Source organism: Schistocerca gregaria, chromosome 2 (assembly GCF_023897955.1).
Source record: "Schistocerca gregaria isolate iqSchGreg1 chromosome 2, iqSchGreg1.2, whole genome shotgun sequence".
NCBI classification, from domain to species: domain Eukaryota; kingdom Metazoa; phylum Arthropoda; class Insecta; order Orthoptera; family Acrididae; genus Schistocerca; species Schistocerca gregaria.
Window position 1 is genome coordinate 1,049,900,461 of NC_064921.1, and position 20,812 is coordinate 1,049,921,272.

The window sequence follows — 20,812 nt, forward strand, 5'->3', positions numbered from 1 at the left end:
TTAGCACCTCCAAGTATATGTGGAGTGGCAAGTCATTAAAGCCAGAGCAGGTGTTGAAGAATGGACGTGTGGACGTAAAACGGTTAGTATAGACATGCGCAGTCCACATAGCGGTGCAATACGACAATGCAGAAAACGTAGGGTGGTGAGGTTCGTGACGTGTTTGCGCCAAGACTGTTCGACAGAGAGAAAAAACAGCCCATAGGGACGACCTTTTCTGTACTCAGTGAAGCAACGAGTAGGTTGCCACTCATGTATGCCTCACGTATAGTTGCTCCTATACAGAAATCAAGTTACGTACATCAGATCGAACAGAATGTTAAGATGTAACTGCAGTTTTTAAGTTCTTTAGCGAGGGAGGGCTACGGATTTGTCAGGTTGACCGTTTTTTAATGCTCCTGCAACTTCACGAAAGAAACGTGTCGGATACCTCATCGCTACTACGCTGTAGACTGCCCACTGTGTTTTCACCCCGCTATCAATCCGACAACGGACTTTTGCAGCACCTGTATCGATATCTAATTGTTACAGCGCTGACACACAGTTAGCCTAATCTGCTCTCGAGCTACAGAAAGGCTCCTCCTGTCCACTCACCCTCTCTTATCTATACCAACAATAAAACTGTAAAACTGTCGTATACGTCTGTTCAATCATGCTTCTCCAAAACTCCTATACGAATTTTCATGGTGTTTTCGCAGGTAACTTGACTATAGCTTGAGACCAATTCCCATCACGGGAAAAAATATCGTAACTGAAGTTTTGTCTCGGCAAATATCATAAATACGAAAGTAACTCTATTACCGTTTCACAACTAACCTGCTGAAGCGATTTCCATGAAAATTGATATGGAGGTAGCTTGAATTCTGAGTAGTAACATAGGCTACTTTAGCAAATGTAGAGTACAAGATTCTTACTGATTTGAAGAGTATTACGAGAATAACAGAAAAGTATTTGCTCTTTGCAAACGATATTTATTATTTCACTTTAGATATTTATCATATTTGTGAAATTCCTTACTTGGTTGATACGCACTTCGTGGTACGATGAAGAGTAGCGAATACGATGATTATACCATCTTCAGTGTGTTTATCCACACCTCCACACTATTTATTGCGTAATGTTGTATAGCTGCTTCAGTAGCAGAATGCATAAACGCGCGCAACTGTCTATGCCAGTCTGTACACACTGTACACATTGCTCGGCAGAGACGCTGTGCACGCCGAAGCAACGTACGTTATGACAGCTTGGAAGTAGGGAGAGGCGGAGGGAGGGGAGCGTGGAGCACATCACGAGCTATGCTCACCCAAACAGGCAGACGTGCGATGGCAGCTGAAAAAACGGTTCAAATGGCTCCTAGCACTATGGGACTTAACTGCTCTGGTCATCAGTCCCCTAGAACTTAGAACTACTTAAACCTAACTAACCTAAGGACATCACACACATCCATGCCCGAGGCAGGATTCGAACCTGCGACCGTAGCAATCGCGCGGTTCCAGACTGAAGAACCTAGAACCGGGATATTAAGTGTCAGAAGAAATGCTATTATCTTCTGAAAAATTGGTTCTTCTACAAAAGACAAAAGCATTTGTGCACATTCGCCTTCCGCAGCTCCACGATAAGATGAAACCTCGTCTACTACGGCTTACCTGCTTCAAAACCAGAAATAATGCAGATTACAGGGTTTCTTACACTCCGTGAGGGCCACATTCTGGCTGTAAGTTTCAGTAGATAAGCCTACGGAGCAGTCTGGTTTGAAGATCTGGCCAGCGGGTATGCTCTTCCCGACCTTTTAGGTTTATCCAATGAAAGCTCACTTGTTCGCCGAGCGAAGCTTGGGACTGCTGTGAAAAAAATAAGACATAACTTGCACTCGACGCAAAACGTCTGACGACTTTGCGCGACTTTCTAAGGACAACTGCAGCTCTTTTCGCATCGTTCAGCAAAAGTTTCGAATCAAATGGAATGTCGCTGTGGCAACGCAGGAACAATGAGCACAAGGCCAGCGCGTAGATCGTAATTAACTCCGCTCCAGCCAACTGCTGCATTTTTTTTTTTTTTTACGCTGTGAAACAACGGTCTCTTTAGCCCGAAAGACCGGATTAATTTCAAGCGTGACGTGTTCAGTGAAACAGAGAGGTAATTTACTTTGCTACGTATTTCCAGTTATGTTTCCTATTTCTCTTCATATCTCTACTAGCCATTTAAACAGGAAAAAGTGACTTGTTTCAGGGTCGTACAGTTGATATAGGCGGAAAGAATGTGATTTCAGCATGTAGACTGTGTACACTATATGGGATGACACAGTATGACGTACGGTCCACAACGTCTTCAGACAGCATTTATTTTAGAAAAATCTATATTTCGCTCAGTGATACTTACCATTTCCTAGCGACACATAACTTTATACACGTGGCTAGTATTTCACGTTCCGTCCTGTTGCCCTTTCTCAGCACGGCTCGCAGCTGAGGCGTTTTCTCATTCTGCAGCGGCTATGCGGCATTTGTCAGCCAATGAGGCGTGTGTGAGAGTACGAGCTCCAGATAAACAGGCAGTCAACGTGAGAGAATTCACGCCATCGAGATAGAATTTGCCATGCTCTGAATTCCATCCTCTATACTGTAACACCGTGGTGTTTTGATTGAAGTTAGATTTTGATCAACCAGAACATTATGGCTACCCCTCTAACAGCCGCCTTTGGCACGCATACACCTAGGTTCTACAAGAATCTACCATGTGGCTGGAAGTAAATGGCTATGGAAGTCCACGTGATTCCTGTATGTTATGGGGAGACGATTTGTAAGATAAGGGGCGATCGAAAAGTTTGCGTTCGCGACCCATACTAACCCTGTTTCTACACTGAAGTGCCGAAGAAAGTGATATAGGCATGCGTATGCAAAAACAGAGATACGTAAACAGCCAGAATACGGCGCTGCGGTCGGCATCGTCTATACAGATAACCAAATGTCTGGCACAGTTGTTAGATCGGTTACTGCTGCTACAGTGGCAGGTTATCAAGATTTGAGTGAACCTGAACGTGGTGTTATAGTCGGTGCATGAGCGACGGGACGCAGCATCTCCCAGGTAGCGATGAAGTGGGAATTTTCCCGTGTGGCCATTACACGAGTGTACCGCGAATTATGGGAATCCGGTAAAACATCAAATCTCCGACATCACTGCGGCCGAAAAAAGATCCTGCAGGAACGGGACCAACGACGACTGAAGAGAATCGCTCAAAGTGACAGAAGAGCAAACCTCCCGCAAATTGCTGCGCATTTCAATTCTGGGCCATCTACAAGTGTCAGCGTGCGAACTAATCAACGAAACATCATTGATATGGGCTTTCGGATCCGATGTCCCACTTGTGTACCCTTGATGACTGCACGACACAAGGCTTTACGTCTCGCCTGCCCGGTCAACAACGACTTTGGACTGTTGATGACTGAAAGATGTTGCCTGGTCGGGCGTGTCTCGTGTCAAATTGAATGGAGCGGATGGATGTGTACGGGTATGGAGAAGAACCTCGTGAATCCATGCACCCTGCATGTTAACAAGGGGCTGTTCAAGATAGTGAAGGCTATGTAAAAGTGTGGGTCATGTGCAGTTGTTGTGATATCGGACCCCTGATACGTCTAGATACGACTGTGACAGGTGACACGTACGTAAGCATCCTGTCTTATAATCTGCATCCACTCGTGTCCATTGTGCATTCCGACGGACTTGGGCAATTCCAGCAGGCCAATGGTACACCCCACGCGTCCAGAACTGCTACAGAGTGGCTCCAGGAACACTAGGAGCTTAAACACTTCCGCTGGCCTCCGCACTCTGCAGAGATGAACATATTGAGCATCTCCGGGATGTCTTGTAACCTGTTGTTCAGAAGAGATCGGCACTCCGTCGTAGTCTTAGGTATTTATGAGCAGCCCAGCAGGATTCATGGTGCCATTTCCCTCCAGCAGTACTACAGACTTTATTCGAGTCCATGCCAAGTTGTGCTGCGGCACTTCTGCGTGGTCGCTGCGCCCTATACGACATTAGGCAGGTGTACCAGTTTCTTTGACTCTTCAGTGTATGTGTTCAAATATGGTTCAAATGGCTCTGAGCACTATGGCACTCAACTTCTGAGGTCATCAGTCCCCTAGAACTACTTAAACCTAACTAACATAAGGGCATCACACACATCCAGGCCCGAGGCAGGATTCGAACCTGGGACCGTGGCGGTCACGTGGTTCCAGACTGTAGCGCCTAGAACCGCTTTGCCACTCCGGCCGGCTCAGTGTATGTGTCGTTGCTTCTGAACCCACATCGGAGTGTCGTTGCGTTCCTTATATGTTGCAGTAAAGTCCTCAAGCAGAAACTTTTTTGATCACGCCTTAGATATGAGTTGACACAATCGTAGGAGTGGATTACTGTAGAACATTGAAGACTATAAAACAACTGGAACCATTTTCTTTCTTAAATAATGATAACTCGATTTTAATATTGTGGTTTGGAGAAGCGTCCTTTGGAGTTCTGATTCATGTTCTGGATGGAGATTACATTTAGCTACACGAAACGAGGGAACCAGGTGTGAGAAAAAGTTCACTACACTGCAAATATTTAATACTATTAGGCATTCCTGTTCTGTGTTTGGGTGGTTCTTTTCTTCGTTTGTCAGCTTACCTGTCTATGGAACGAAGTTGCAGGTATAGAGTATTATTACAGTAGCAACACTTGGCCCTCTACTAAAAGTGAGAGAAAGTATTGTTCTTGGCTGAGCGGAGGGAGAAAGGTGGAGATTCTGCGTTACTGTCACGACTCATTCATTAATGTATCAGTGTTCCCAGCAACCGCGAAGTTTCTGTATTGAGTGGCTCACTGTCGCCCGTGTTTGTGTTGTGTCGTGTTGGCCCCGCTTTGTGCGACAGTGGCCTCAAATTAAGGAATAAAGTCAAACACTATTCCGATACATAGCCTACTCCTCTCGAAAAGCACGAATGGGAGAGCCAAATTTAACGTCCCCACCAAATTGCCTGATCATCAACGTTGCCTTATGTTCACTCACTAAGAAGCGTCGAAGTAATTTAACAGTACACGCTAATGCACAGTCTGATCAGGAACTATACGCCGCTACCCTGTTTCTCATTTACTGACTAAATTGCGATCAGATGTTTTGTACGACAATTTTACCAGTAGTGGCATTGGGCGTGGAGGTGGTGGACTGATCTGAACTCCACTGGACACCAAGTAAGGTACTTGCCTGCGCCGTGTAGACTTCCCTAGACACTCTCCTGGTCAATATTACATTGCCGATACGGCTATTTACGGCGACGAATGTGTCATGATGCGGAGTAACCAACCAACTGAGATCTGAAGATGACCTGTAACGGCCATAATCATTTACATCTCCTTGCAGCTGCGACTCATATAAAATATTAACAATAATATCTCTCCACGACAATATTACTGCCATTTTAAAAATGGTTGCGGTATGCAGTAAAAAGATATGAATGTTCACTCGTTCGATCGTGTTGTATCTTGGCCCTAAGAGGTTATCTACGGAAGCACTTGCGATCGCGAAATATTTGTTTCATTGCGCTTCCATCCCATGCCAAAAGTGTATAGTTCTCCCCTCCCCTCCACTCTCACCCCCTTACAAGTATACACAGTACTCATAAATCTTCCGTTCCGAAAAATGAAATCTGCTACACCAGTCCGAACCCGAACCCCACAGACAACATTTCGGAGACTGTACAGAGAAACTTTCTGTTGATGACAATAATGCCGTCTTAACTCTTCTCCCTCAAGTTCGAATTCAGTGCTACTCCGTTCTGCGGTTTTTTTTTTTTTTCACATTTATGGCGTTCCGATAGCTTTCGTTGGTTGAACATCGTCAGGTCGCCAAGTTGTGCTAAAGTGATGACAAATGGTATGGTTGTCGTATGTAATGTAATGACCAAATCCAAAAGCACTGATCATAAACAATCTGCCGACCGCCTGGAAGAAATATGGCGAACAGACACGGCGTGTTGTGTGTAGTTTACTGCCCGCCACACTTGTGCAGGCGGTCGGCAGAATGTTTATGATCAGTGTTTTTGGATTTGGTCTTTACATTACAGACGACAGCCAGACCGTTTGTGTAATGACTTCAGCACAACTCGGCAACCTGAAGACGTTCAACGAATGAAGCCGATCGTAACACAATAAACGAGTAATAATACAGCTCAGGTGGTTTTCATTTATCATTATAATAAATCATAATTACAATTCTTATTCTGCAACGAGCCACCGAGGGCCATGGGTCTCTCAGACCAAAATACTCAGAAATTATCATGGAACAACCTCCAAAGTTTTTGAAAACCTGACACTGTCAGGTGAAGGAGACACAGCGACCTGTACTATTTTTTTACAAATTTCAGTACCCTTCCTCGCAATGTAACATGTAATGAAGGAAATGTGCTGACTGACTCACCATCGCCCATCCTGAACTGCTAGGGTGTCGATCTTATACTGCAAAGTGTGTCGATCTTATACTGTAGGCATTGTTTAAGAGGGTATTTTTCGAAATTCCCCCCTGTTGGGGTGAAGTAGGAGATAAAACATTTTTCGTAAAACACCGCTATTAAGGCAATTTTGAAGCCAGAACTAAAAAATGTGGTATTTGGTTTCTCTGCCGGAAATTACAGAAATACGTGTTTCAACATTTTTGGAAATTCAGTCATTAAAGGGGTGAAACAGTAAGTGAAAACTTTTAAAAAACTTAAATACCAATGAAGCGCTTTTAAAGCTAATTTATGGAAATCGGTATGTGGCTCCTAGGCTAGAAATTTATAAAAAATACGTGTTTAAGTGGTTTTGGAAATAATGGATGAAAATTTTTATGGAAACATTTCATTATGAAATAAGTTAAAGCTAAATGTAAGAAAATTTGTATTTGTCTTTTTGCTTAGAAATAAAAAAAAACATGCGTATTTTTGTGTTTTTGGACATTCAACCCATTAGGGGGGAAATAGGAGATAAAAGCTTTTATTGAAATATGTCATTACGAAATCATTTTTGAAACTAATTCTCCGAAACGTTGTGTTTGGCCCCTTGATTATAAATTAAGAAACACGTTTTTCTTCTTTTTCTTGGAGTTTCAACCTCTAAAGGGCGGGGATGATTATTTTTATGAAAACATTTCGTTATGGGTATCAGAACATTCTTGAAGCTAAATCTATGAAAATCCATATTTGACTTCTAAATAATTATGCCTTAGAGGTTGAAAGTTTCTGTGGAAATATCAACACAAGAAGTCAGGAAGACTAACAGAGATCTCCGATTCCAGCTTCAAGAATCGCTTTTTGGTCAGACGTGCATCAGGAAAGCACGATGTTTCTATCGCCTTAATCGGAGCGAAGAGTTTACAAAATATTGCAGTTTGTGAGCAACATGAAAATTCGGTCAAATAAAAACAAATAATAATAATAATAATGTGTGCCGACAATATAGTGTTCGTCAGCGAAGCAGCGTGTGCTAAGCTGTTAATAACAAGATAACTGTGTCTCCTTCTCGTTCTACACGATTAAGTCTAATTTTAACAAATTACTCATATGAATGGTTTTTTGATGACTGTTAGGTTAGAGACAGGGTATAAAGATGGCGTATACAAAGTATAGCAGTGCACTGCATTGGCGGAGCCGTCATTTGTACTCAGGTGATTATCATGTGAAAAGGTTTCAGACGTCCGCACCATAGGAGTTAACAGACTTTCAACACGGAGTGGTTATTGGTGCTAGACGCATGGGACATTCCATTTCGGACATCGTTAGGGAATTCATTATTCCGAGATCGAGATCCACAGTGTCAATATTGAGCCAAGAATATCAATTTCTACGCATTACTTCTCACAACGAACAACGCAGCAGTCGACGGTCTCCACTTAACAACCGGAAACACTGACGTTTGGGTAACAGACAACCAACAGTGCGTGAAATAAATGTGTGACGTAAGAAGAACGTATCCAGTAGGACAGTATGGCGAAATTTGGTGTTGATGGGCTATGGCAGCAGACTACCGACGCGAGTGCCTTTGCTAAGGGCCACATCAGCTGCAGCGTGTCCCCTGCGCTCGTGGCGATATCGTTTGGACCCTAGACGACAGGTACACCGTGGTCTGGCCAGATGAGCCCCGATTTCAGTTGGTAAGAGCTGATGGTAGTGTTCGAGTTTGGCGCAGACCCCACAAAGCCACGGACCAAAGTACTCACCGAGGCATTGTGCAAGTTGATGGTGGTTCACAGTGGTGTGGGCTGTGTTTACATAGCATGGACTGCGTCCTCTGGTCCAATTGAACCGACTATTGGCTGGAAATGGTTATGTTCGAGACCATTGTCACCCATTCGTGGACTCCATGTTGCCAAACAACGATGGAGCTTTTAAGCGACACGTCTCTGGGCTACAGTTGATCGCAATTGGTTTGAAGAACATTGTCGACAGTTCGAACGAATGATTTGGGCACCCAGATCGCCCGACATGAGTTCCATCGAACATTCGTGGGACGTAATCGAGAAGTCAATTTGTGCCAAAAATCCTGCACCGGCGACGCTTTCACAATTTTGGACGGCTGTGGACGCAGCATGGCTCAGTATTTCTACAGGGGACTTCAAACAGTATGTTGAGTCCACGTCACGTCAAGATGCTGCAATACGTCGGGCAAAAGGATGTAGTTGCATGTGTAGAACTAAAAATTTCAGTAATATTAATATTAGCACTATATATATATATATTGTAATCTGACTTGTCCCACATCATATCGATAAAATAGTCGTGAAAATGATCTACGGAACATGGCATAACTAAACTAATCTGTCACCTCATTGTACGGTTTGTGATATGGATCAACCGAAAGTGATTCCCTAGTTACTGTTTGGCTAAATTGGGATCAGAACTATTACAGTTTGTAGGCGCGCTATTTCGTCGGTTTAGCCTGGCCTGGCCCTGTATAGGTGCGACCTTATTCGGCAGCCTCGCTTGCTGCTGCGTCACTTCCGCGTGACGTGTGCCCGTTGCCCGGCGTCCCGGCAGAAGTGCCGCTCTGGCTCTGTTCAGAACGCGAATCCGGGTCGAGACGCGGCTCCGCTCCGTGCGTCGTACCACGCCGCTCGTCAAATGTCACCGGCCGCGTCGCGTAGCATCTCTGGAGGCCGGCGTGACAGCCGTATCTGACGTTAGCCGGCGATACTGCACAGAGTTGCGTGCTTAGGTAAAGCACGGACCGGTAGTTTTGGTACAGTACATAGATGACGTAGTAAATGGTAGGATTGGTAGCACTGGTAGGGAAAGGAACACAGCCGAATCTGTGAGAGATCAGCTGGGAGTTGACGACTTCTCGTTATTTTTTGTCTCTTTGTATGTTTGTTTGTCCTGCACGTAACTGCAATCGCACGTCGTTCAGTTTCATTCCATTGTGTATTTTACATCCTTACAAAATATAAATTGTGTATCATAAGTAGTAAAAAGTAGCTGTTCACGTACCTTCTGCGCTTTTAGGTAAACGAAGCAATTACTTTTGATGCACAAACACGAAAAATAGGTACGATTATCGTTACTATTTTGTATTCAATAGAACATTCTTCATCGCGTTCACAGTCAAGAGTCAAGAGTTTCTATTATTGATGAGTGCGGCAGTTATTTAGCTTCAACAAAAACATGTTTTATGTAAGCTCCAAAATCTACTGAAGGGATGTTTGATACTTTCTTTTTATTTTTTTTATTTTACTTTTTTTGAGGAAATTGCTTTTTCTAGCTCTTTATGGTAAATCTGTTTTTTTTTTTTCCTTACAGAGTTCCTCTGTTTCATATTAGAAATCAACAGTGAGTTAAAAGGTAATAAGCCCGTTACAGGGTGGGCCTGTTTAGCGTAGGTAGGGTTGACAGGACGAATCAAATACTAGTAAGGACACAAGTTTAGGCCGGCCGGAGTGGCCGAGCGGTTCTAGGCGCTATAGTCTGGAACCGCACGACCGCTACTGTCGCAGGTTCGAATCCTGCCTCAGGCGTGGATGTGTGTGACGCCCTTAGGTTAGTTAGGTTTAAGTAGTTCTACGTTCTAGGGGACTGATGATCTAAGAAGTTAAGTCCCATAGTGCTCAGAGCCATGTGAACCATTTTTTTAAAATGCCTTAAAACAAAATACAGAAACAATGAGATTTAAAGATTTGCATAAACACACAAAAAATTTGAAAAACCCCAGTGAAATGTTTTGTGAAATGATTTGTCTAAGAATAAAAAATGAAACAGATTAGAGAAACACTTGACTCACCTCGTTCGCTGCACCTGATTTCGCGCATCATTCAGAGGCGCTAAAAATGTTCTTTAAACTATTTTTATTTCTTACTTTTAGACAAATCATTTCACAAAACATTTGATCTGTTTTTCCAATTTTTTTTATATTCTCTTTCGTTCATAAGCATGTCTTACTGACACATCATTTGCTTTCAAAATGTCTTCTGTTTTTCATTCGAAGGAAACAGTTTTCCCAGTTAAAAATGTCACACCACTGTTGCTTTTTATGAGTCATATAACTATGTCGTGAACAGATGCATTTTCTCATACTTTATTTACATAGCTAGTAGTCTCTATATCTGAAATATTTCTTTCCCTCAAACCCCTAATTAAGTTTTTCTTTATTATAGTGATTACTTCAAACTAATTAATTTTTTATTATATATTATTTTCAAAACTAGGTTCACGCTGATCGATTTGATAACCCATGAATCCATTTCCCACTCATCGCTCAGCTACGAAAATTCGAACAAAGTGCCATTGTGTAATTTGTAGAGAGTGTTACTTCGCTGCGCTCAAACATTTGACGGGTAAGAGAAAGCATCCTGTAAAGTAATACGGAAAAAGTAAAGACACTAGGCGACGTTCAGAGGATCTTGATGAAAGAAGGGCCGAGCGTGGAAAGCCAGCGATGGCAAACAAGTGGAATCAACAACTCTTAACAATTTCTTGTTCATACACATCATCTACGTTCGTGTGCAACGTGATAGTCTTTGTTAAATTTTTTAGGTAGAATAAAATATTTCCTATGACGATACCCTTTTCCCACTACACTGCTGAACAAATTTTTGTGGTCGTTCAAATTGAAACAGCTGTTCAACATGCGTCAGCATCATTTTTAATTATTTGATGGAGGCAGCAACGCCTCTGTTAGATTCCGCCGTCTTTCTTCTCGTTGGCTCACGTTACCCCTTGCTATTAGCGACGTCTACGTTTAATGACAACCGCTGTATCGGACAGGAGGTAATTGAAGCCAGTCTACAGTTGCGTACGTACATTTTTCCTGTGATATCATCTCTTCCCGTCATCTGAAGACTGTTGCGAATATTTCTTCTGAGCTTTTCTGGCGAGTGAAACTGCGGTTACATTTGGTAACATGAGCGAAGGGAGTGATTAAAATGATTTAAAGCTTTAAAGATTCCACGATTATAAGAGATTACACTGTTTCTAAGAAAGCTTATCTTTATGAGAATATTATGACGAAACAGAAGAAGCGTTAAATTTTTTGCCGAATGTGGTTGTGCTTACGAAATAAAAATTATATTTTGCACAGTATTATCGTTTTTCTAAATAAAGAACCGTATCTCTTTCTCTCTCCCCGTACACATTTGCTATCTCCATCTGCCTCCATATTTACCTCCTGCTCTCCCGCTGTTTCTCTGTCCGCTTGTCATTTTCGCTTTTTGTCTTGTGGCACCTGTCCACTTGCTCCCATTATCACGTACAAAATTCTTACTCTCTTGTGTCTTTGTTTTAAGATTGACCCGTTACTGTCCAGAAGCGGGATACAAATACCAGCTTGCCACTCAGATTAAGTTTAGCCTAAATCATTTCGGGAGAACACAACTCACTCCTTGAACAATTAAGCAACCTCATCAGTTCACTGTGAACAGTTTTTTCAGTCCTACCACGAGAGACCAATTCATACCTCTACTATGTTACGTCGGCAACAATTGTGGGAGGAAGAAGAAGAGGAAAGAGTTTGCGGTTCAAGGCGATTAGGTTAGACTTATGACAAGAACGATTGTTTCCAAAACTAGCGACAGAGTTACGAATTGCACCCAGCAAGGCTTATCACATCTGACTTCATACAGCATAGCGTCTCCTGTTTTGTTGAAGTGCTGGAAAATTATGTTTCACTATTAGTTCGTCCACAAATTTCAGAAATGTTTACAACACAGTAGTCCTCCTTTTTTTCTCCGCGTTATCAGACTAAGGTTAGTAAAACTAGACCAGAAATTTTGTATCAAACACTAATCTCAACATTATACAACAGCTGGTCAGCCTACTGAGAATTTTCCGGTGCATTATATAGCATGTTTCCTTAATTCGCATACCCAAAGGCTAAATCAGGAAAAAGTGCCGATGCTGCTTCATTCAGCAACCACCGGCAGAACGGAACGTGAGAAGATTATTCTGATAGCTTTATTTCGTCCACAACATAAATATTTTAAGAGTAAAGATGCAGGTCTTTTTTCGTAATGTACAGACACGAAGATCTCTTCACGCCCATTTTCACAGCTGACCCAGTCGTGATTTCTTGGATTCTTTTGCAGTCCGCCTTTCACTTTATTAGCACTTCGTGATGTTAGGATTTTCTCGGTTTTCTTCATAATATGTTTGCTGTTTGAAATACTTTGTCACAAAACAATGAAGAAACATTCGGCGTCAGTTTTATTTTGGTCACCCTGTAAGAATTAGGAGAGAATTGTTGCTACCTTTTACTTACGTGAAGAGCTGTTTCCTTCTGGACTCGACCGCAGCTTTCAGCAAAAATAACAAACCAGTCTTCTCATAAATGATATCTTTTTTACAAATATTTGAACTTATGTATTCAAGAGTAGCATCAACTATTTGTAAAAATGAAGTACTAACAAAGTGTCAATTTGGTTTCCAGAAAGCCTTTTCACCAGAAAATGCTATATATGCTTTCACTGATCAAATATTAAATACATTGAGCAACCGAACATCACCCAATGCGATATATTGTGATCCCTCATTGTATTTTGATTGTGTGAATCATGAAATTCTTCTAGATAAGCTTTAGTATTGTGATATCAGTGGGACAGTGCACGAACGGTTTAATCACGTTTATCTGGAAGAATGCAGAAGGTTGAAATTAACAGTACAGATAGTCTGCAAAAAAACAGCAGAGTTCTCTAACTGGGGAGGTATCAAGAATGGTGTCCCACAGGATTCAGTCATGTGTCCCTTATTGCTGTTAATATATATTGATGACTTGCCACTCTATATTTGTGAAGATGCATAGCTAGTTCCTTTTGCTCATATACATGTACAGTAATCACACTCAACAAACAAGAATCAGCTGAGGGAATTGTAAATATTGTCTTTCAGAAAATAATTAAATTGTTCTCTGCAAATGGACTCTCACTAGATTTTGAGAAAACAGAGTATATACATTTAAGTACAGTAAATAGCATAACACCATTGATAAGTATAGACTATGAACAGAAGTCTGTTACTAAGGCAGAATATTCAAAATTTCTGGGTATGTGCATTGATGAGAAATTGAATTGTAAGAAACACACCCATGATCTGCTGGAACGGTTAGGTTCAGCTACTTATGCTATTAGGGTTATTGCAAATTTTGTTGATGAACATAACAGTAAATTACCTTACTAAACGTATTTTTATTCACAGCTTTCATATGGCATCATATTTTGAGGCAATTCATAGTTAAGACAAAAAGTATTCATTGCACAAAAGCGCGTAATCAGACCACTAGCTGGAGTCCAACCATGATCACTTTGCAGACATTTATTTAAGGAACTCGGAGTATTCACAGTATCTTCGCAATACATATATTCACGTATGAAATTTGTAATTAATAAACCATCCCAATTCAAAAATAATAGCTAAGTGCATAGCTACGACACTGGAAGAAAAGATGATACTCAGTATTCCGGGTTAAATCTGACTTTGGCACAGAATGGGGTGAATTATGGTGCCACAAAAATCTTCGGTCATTTGCCAAATAGCATTAAAAGTCTGGCAGACAGACAACCAACATTTGAAAACAAATTAAAAGAATTTCTGCGTGACAACTACCTCTATTCAAAAAAGAATTTTTAGATAGGCCTATGAAGTAGCAACTATAAAAAAAATGTGCGAAGTGACACGTTCCACATCATTACGAAATGTCGTTTCATGATCTATGGAACAAGTATTAATGTATTTATGTATGCATGTATGTATGTATGTATGACACACGGTGAAGCTTGATTTCTACTACTGTTTCAGGTTTCCAGACATCGTATCGTAACGGGAAGTTAGCAGCAGCCTACTGCTGTAAGGTAAGTACACCTGTTTTTTGTTCCTAGAGTTTAGTTTTTCTAAAGGTCTAAGGATAATCAAATTTGATTTCGTTGAACATCGTCTTTACGTTGCAAGGATTGCCTTTGGAGTGTTCTCCAGATGTAATCTCACTAGTGATAAGTATTTTCAAAGACCCAGTTTAGAAACTGAGAACTGCGATTAGAAATTACCTGATTCAAACACGAAACCAAACCGTACATATTTGACAATTAAAACACATAAATAGGTTGGCGGTGTCATTTACAGAGAGAGAACGAAGATTTTATGCAACACTTCTCGTCTTCTTACGTCCGAAGTTTCAAAACGTTGTCCGTTGCAGGAATGAAAACTTTCGCTTTCAACCAGTCGACGTCTAACGTGAGTCACAGAGTTACTGCTTCAGTAATGACTGAATGAAACGAGTGTCTCCAGGTGCTCTTGCGTGATGTGCCTTTCCTAGTGTCGCGGGTTGTAGCTCGCTGTCAGACGTGATACAGCAGCTTGGAAAAATGTTCCACGCTTTACTTCGGCAGTTTCTGTTTACAGTGTGGACGCTAAGAAAATATGACGGTATCACGCCGTGATGTTGTGATAGGCGTAGATAATTTGTACAGTTTATCAGATTTGTCGTTGAATGCTTGGCACAGTCCTTTGACCCGTCAAGTATGATGGTGTGTACTTAACGCCGGTCGTGCTGTAAGAAAAAGACAAAGTAGATATTGTAAGGAAATGAAGTTCACCATATTCAAGATTTCATCTTCACTGAAATGGAGATAATTGTGTGCCGTTGTTTAGTCTGTGTTCTTAATAACTGCTCTGGAGTGTCAGTTCAGGGAGAAGTGTGAAATCAGCATATGGAAAAAATAGTTAATCTATTTTCAAAACTAATGGTCGTGGCCATGTTCCTGAGAAAGATTAAGCAGTGGTAAAGAGACTGGATGGATTTTTCGGAAGAGCTCTGTTCGAATACTCATCCAACCATCCTTCGTTACATTTCTTGTCGTCTTCCTTAAGAACTTCAGATTAATGCTGATTTTCGTAAATAGCTACTGTGCACTTCTTTACCCATTTTTGTCCCACGTCGGGCTGATGACAATCTCATACACCCTTTTCCTCAATGCCGTAATCCTGGAACGTACTCTATCATAGTGGGGTAAAACTTTTGCACGGGAAGCAAGTAGCCAGTGCTTGGCACTTTTGTGAGCAGCACATGCGTTTCTCCTAGAATAGACTATAATTTTTAGTACTATTACAAATTAAGCACATGAGAAGCATAGTCTCCTACATTTTACAATCTTGTTGTCAGTGAAATACAGTACGTTGGACATTTTCAAATATGAAGACAGACCATCTGTTATGTTAAAATGCATGGATAAAAAGCTTAGGTCAGTATCGCTAAAATTCCTTTATTGATTACTAGTCTCAGCCCGTTGACGAGCCATCTTCTTATCAATAAATATTACTGAATTCAATGCGAATCAGGCATTATACATAGTTCACAACCTGTAGCGCTGAATCGCTCTTGTTGCCATGTACACGCTGAAGAAGGTAAAGTACGAACAAGACGACTTACTGTAGTGAGTACGTCACAACATGAGAGATCCAGCTCAGCAGATGTGTAATACACTGAATTAAGTAGTAAGTTTTACTGAACTGAAGATGGCTCACCATTGAGTTGAAACTAGTAATCAATAAAGGAATTCTTGCGATCTTGACCTAGGATTTTTATCCACACGTTTCAGAAGTAAAGTAACTGTACACTGCCTGTCATTTTCGCGTCTAGAAGAAAAAAACTTTGGTTTACCTGGAGATGCGGCAACGACGAGTTCGATTGGGAAGAAACAACTCACGCCGTGCAGCGAGGAGTTCGTGATGCTCGTAGGGTCTAGCAGTATAGACCGGGGGACAAGAAGGTGCGCCTGCGGTCGGTTTTTCTGTCTCCTCCGTTGGCCCAAAGGGGGCGGCAAGCGGCGAGCGTCGTGCAGCGCCGTTACGTCTCGCAGACAATGAGGCAGCTAAGCACGAGTCGCTTCTGCCCCGGTTCGTGCCCGCGGAAGAGCGCTTACGTGCTGCTCGTTGAGTAAGCCTGTTAACTGCCACTCTGCGGCAAGATCGCTAATGTTTACTGCAACGAATCGTCTCTGTAATACTGAACTTCCTCTCAGGGCCCGTCAAAGAAACAAAAATGTGGTATACACGATGATTGAAGCTCATGACAAGCTTGTCTTTTCACCAACAATATTCGTAAATTTGAGATCTTACCGTCAAATAATGGAAGTAGCACGATGAACGAGTCGCTGCTAACGATGCCGTTCTTCCGATCAGGTTGTGACGGATGTATTTTACATGTCTTGCCATGTAGTTCCAAAAGACTGTGTATCGTGGCATTTGTCGGTAAAGCATTCGTGGAACTCATGTAAATATTTCATCTAGCCACTCTTCAAAATAGAGGAGTTTCCCGAAATATGTAGCCTGATGAATAAATCAATTCAGCGGTAAAGTTCGAACATTTAATGACCATTTCTCAGCTTGCCACGGATGTTATGAAACCATCCACGGAGATGGACAAATGTACAGTGAGGTGACAATGGGTAGCGATGTGCACACATACAGACAGCGGTGGGTATAGAAGAGCACTGCGTTGGCGGAGCTGTCATTTGGAAAAAGACTTCCGACGCGATCGTGGGCGTACGACGAAAATTAACAGACGTCGAACGCGGAGTGTTAGATCGAGCTAGACGCATTGCACCTTCAAATTCGTAAATAGTTTGGGAATTCAGTATTCTGAAAGCCACAGTGTCAAGAGTGTATACCAAATTTCTGGCATTATCTCTCACCAAAGACATCCCAGGGACCAGCGGCCTTCACTTAACGACTGAGAACAGCGGCGGTTTCTTAGAGTTTTCAGTGGTAACCGACAAGCAACAATATATGAAATAACCACCGAAATCAATATGGGACATATGACGAACGTGTCTGTTAGGACAGTGGGCCGAAATGTGGCATTAATGGTCTGTGGCGCAGAGTAGACGACCGGAAAACCGTGGCCTAGTCAGATGAGTCCCAATTTCAACTGGTGAGAGCTGATGGTAGGGGTCGGGTGTGGCGCAGACCCCACGTACCACTGGATCCAAGTTGTCAACAAGGCACTGTGCAAGCTGGTGATGGCTCCATAATGGTATGGGTTGTGTTCACATGGAATGGACTGGGTCCTCTGGTCCACCTCAACCGACTTTTTACTGTAATGGTTATGTTCGGCTACATGAAGACCATAGGCAGCCATTCGTGGCCTCCATGTATCCACACAAGGACGCGCCATGCCACCTGGCTACAACTGTTCGCGACTGCTTTGAAGAACATTCTGGACAGTTCCAGCGAATTATTTGGCCACTCAGACAGCCCGAAATGAATCCCATCGAACATTTATGGGACGTAATCGAGAGGTCACAAACCTCGGCACCTGCAACACTTTCGCAAGTATGGACGGCTGTGGACGCAGTACGTCTCAGTATTCTACAGTGTACTTTCAACAAGTTATTGAGTCCATGCCATGTCGCATTGCTGCAATACGACGGGAAAAGAAGGTCCGACTAGATGTTAAGAGCTATCCCGTGAATTTTGTCACTTCAATGTACAAGCGAAAGGTCGTTGATGTTACATTCGTGTTTGGTTGCATATGCTAGTTGAAACTACCGCTTAGAAAAATTAAGAATGACTGTGGTGCTAAACTTCTCTGTTATTTGATACCGAAAGAATTGAGTGAAACCAAATGTACTGAAACTGTTTTCTCTTTACTTATTCTGATCATTTCTAAACTCAAACACAGTAATTTAGCGCAACGCAATCTGACTTTCAATAATCCCTACAAACGAATAGCCCTGACTATACCCTTCATGAATCAGTTACCTCACCCGACTTGATTCGTTACTCGAGCTACTGCAGTACAGCGAGCGCCAATACTGCCAGCTAAATAAGAGATTCTAACTACTGAAGGCACTAACTTCTGATAGGCAGAGTTAGCAAATGAAAGATTTTGATAGAGAACAAACAATGTATTTACCTCAATAGTGTTCAAAAGTCATAATTTTTATATATCAGTTCATGACATCCAGTCTCACACATTTCCTTTTTCTGACGGACACACGTCCAGATCGTCCGCTCACAAAACTCTGCCATCTCGCTCCCCACATGCACCACTGCTGGCTGTTCACCTCCAACTGCCCAACGCTACTCGCTGTTCACATCCAACTGCCAAAAAATACGCTAGCGAATATTCCAACAATGAGACCAACCAGCCACAGATAGCACACAGCACAGTCAGAGATTTTCATACAGAGCGCTACGTGTCTTCACCAACATAAAAACTTACACAGCCTACTTACATAGTGAAAATGTCTGTGTAGCTTCTGCTGGAAAACATGGTGACATCAATGAACGATCATATATAACGAGTGACTGAATACGTGGGCTTAAGAATTGTTTTTGCTGTTCGATGGTCAATTTGGACTTCGTATGCCTCCTACGACGTAGTCCGACGGTGTTACGAACTATTTCTCGTCGCAGGGCGCATCTGTGTTTGCAGAAAAGTGGGAGGTGGGACACGAAGTTTTATTTGAAGTTGTAGCCAGACGTATAATGTATATAAAGCGTTCCCACAAACACGGCAGAAATCCTTGCGAAAAACCATACTACAGTTTATTTCATTTTTAACACTTCGCGACCTCCTTTCCAAATTGCCACTGCAAACGGAGTCGGATGCCACAGTGATTAGAACTCTGGACTCACGTTCAGTAGGATAAAACAGTAGGATCCCTACAAATATAGGTTTCCCCTTTGTTTCCCTAAATCGACGGAGAGTGAATACCTGGGTTACTGCTTTAAATAGGACACCACGAACGTTTTCCTCATTTGTGGTTTACCAGCGCCTGTGATGTTTATTTTTTGTGTTTTATTTTTATTTATTATTTATTTCCTACTTTTTTAAGTTTCCAAGTCCGCCTTTATTCAAAAGTCTTGCGCTAAGTTTCTCGATCACAATAGGTTTTTATTTCTTTAGCCTTGATCACGTGTTATGTCTACTGTTCTTGTTTTCGGTCCAGGGTGCAGCAAAGATGTAAGATGTAAAAATAAGAGAAGAAATGAAAGGTCTGCGCCAGTGGCAAAACTTTGTCGAAATACGTTTGGGCAAAGACAAATAACGTACTTAAGAATCGGGCACTGAGAAACATAAGGGCAGGCCTAAGACACACCGCCGTCCCGCCGTCGATTTTCAGACTGTAGTTTTTATGCGTGCTCCTGTTATCTGTTGATCTTATGGTGAAGCAGGTATGTCTGTGCTGTGGGCCAACATTGGATGTAAGGACATTCGCGAAAAGCTGTCTCACCTACTTCTCTGATATTTACTTTCACATTTGCATATGAGTACTTTATGTCCGTGTTTCGTGCCCTTACGGCCTCATTGTACATTGCTTCACCTTACACGAAACAGTCAAGATAAGAGTTTTTGAACAGAACAGTGATACTGTTACTAATATGAGCCGTAAAAGAAATGGGATGTACTGCATTTAGTGATGCTGTGAGTAACGACCCAGCCAGTACTGAGCTGGAATGCGGTAAAGAACTCGCGTGAGTAGCAACTCGCGTTCATCTGCGGTCCACCTAGGGACTTGGATAACTCCAGCGGCATTTACCGGCGTGGGGAATGCGGGGCGGCAGAGATCCATTTCTACGAGCGCAGGACCGGATCTTCTGTCTTAATTTAATAAGGGAAAGAGCGCCGTGTGCGGGAACTTGGGAGAAACTTAGTGAAGGCAGGTGCGCGGGCCGCGTCTCGTGAGCGCTTGGGCAATGCGGCCGCACTCGCCCGAGCCGGGCAGCGCGCAGATAAGAAGCGTAATTCGTTTCCGCGCTGTGCACGCACATAAATAGTGCCGGCGGCGCGGGCGCAGGCACTGCGTCATCGCAGACTCCCCCGCCTGAGATCGGGAACCGTTGCGTAAGGGGGTGAAGTCACGGCGCCCGCCGCTGCCGAAGCGGCTAACTGCGTCTCTCTCCTCCTACGCCTTACGTGCCTCCGATTCAGAGATTAGGTCTCTCTGTGGCTTTCATTGTGGAGGCACGCCAAGAATTACAAACAGAAGTAAGCGACTCTCGGCGTTGTTTCGTAAAGTCTAAGCGCCTACCGGCCAAGAAATCCCTGGTGGTAATCAGTCATTTTACTGGCTTGTACGCGACACGTTATGGTAGCAGCTTGCCATCTTAGGGATCTTAGGGTAACTGTTCGTTCTTACTACTTTGTTTTGTGTATTACGGGCTCATTTGATGTCTCTAATGGATATACAAATCAACAGTTTCTGGAACCCTCAATAAAAAAAGAAGGCCGTCAAATTGTCCTTTACCGAGATGTTAAGACTCGAGTAATCGGAACTTGTCGCTAGAGTTATAGAGTATATGAAGCACACAGTCCCGTTACGTTA

General features: G+C 42.5%; 1 protein-coding gene across 1 annotated transcript in view; it reads left to right on the forward strand.

Annotated features, from left to right (window-relative positions):
* Positions 1–20,812, forward strand: part of LOC126336104 (transcriptional regulator ovo) — an 820,382-nt gene that overhangs the window by 334,859 nt on the left and 464,711 nt on the right. Inside the window, exon 2 of the mRNA XM_049999583.1 lies at positions 14,283–14,335. The gene's annotated coding sequence lies outside the window, so the exon portion shown is untranslated. The remainder of the gene's footprint in view (positions 1–14,282; positions 14,336–20,812) is intronic.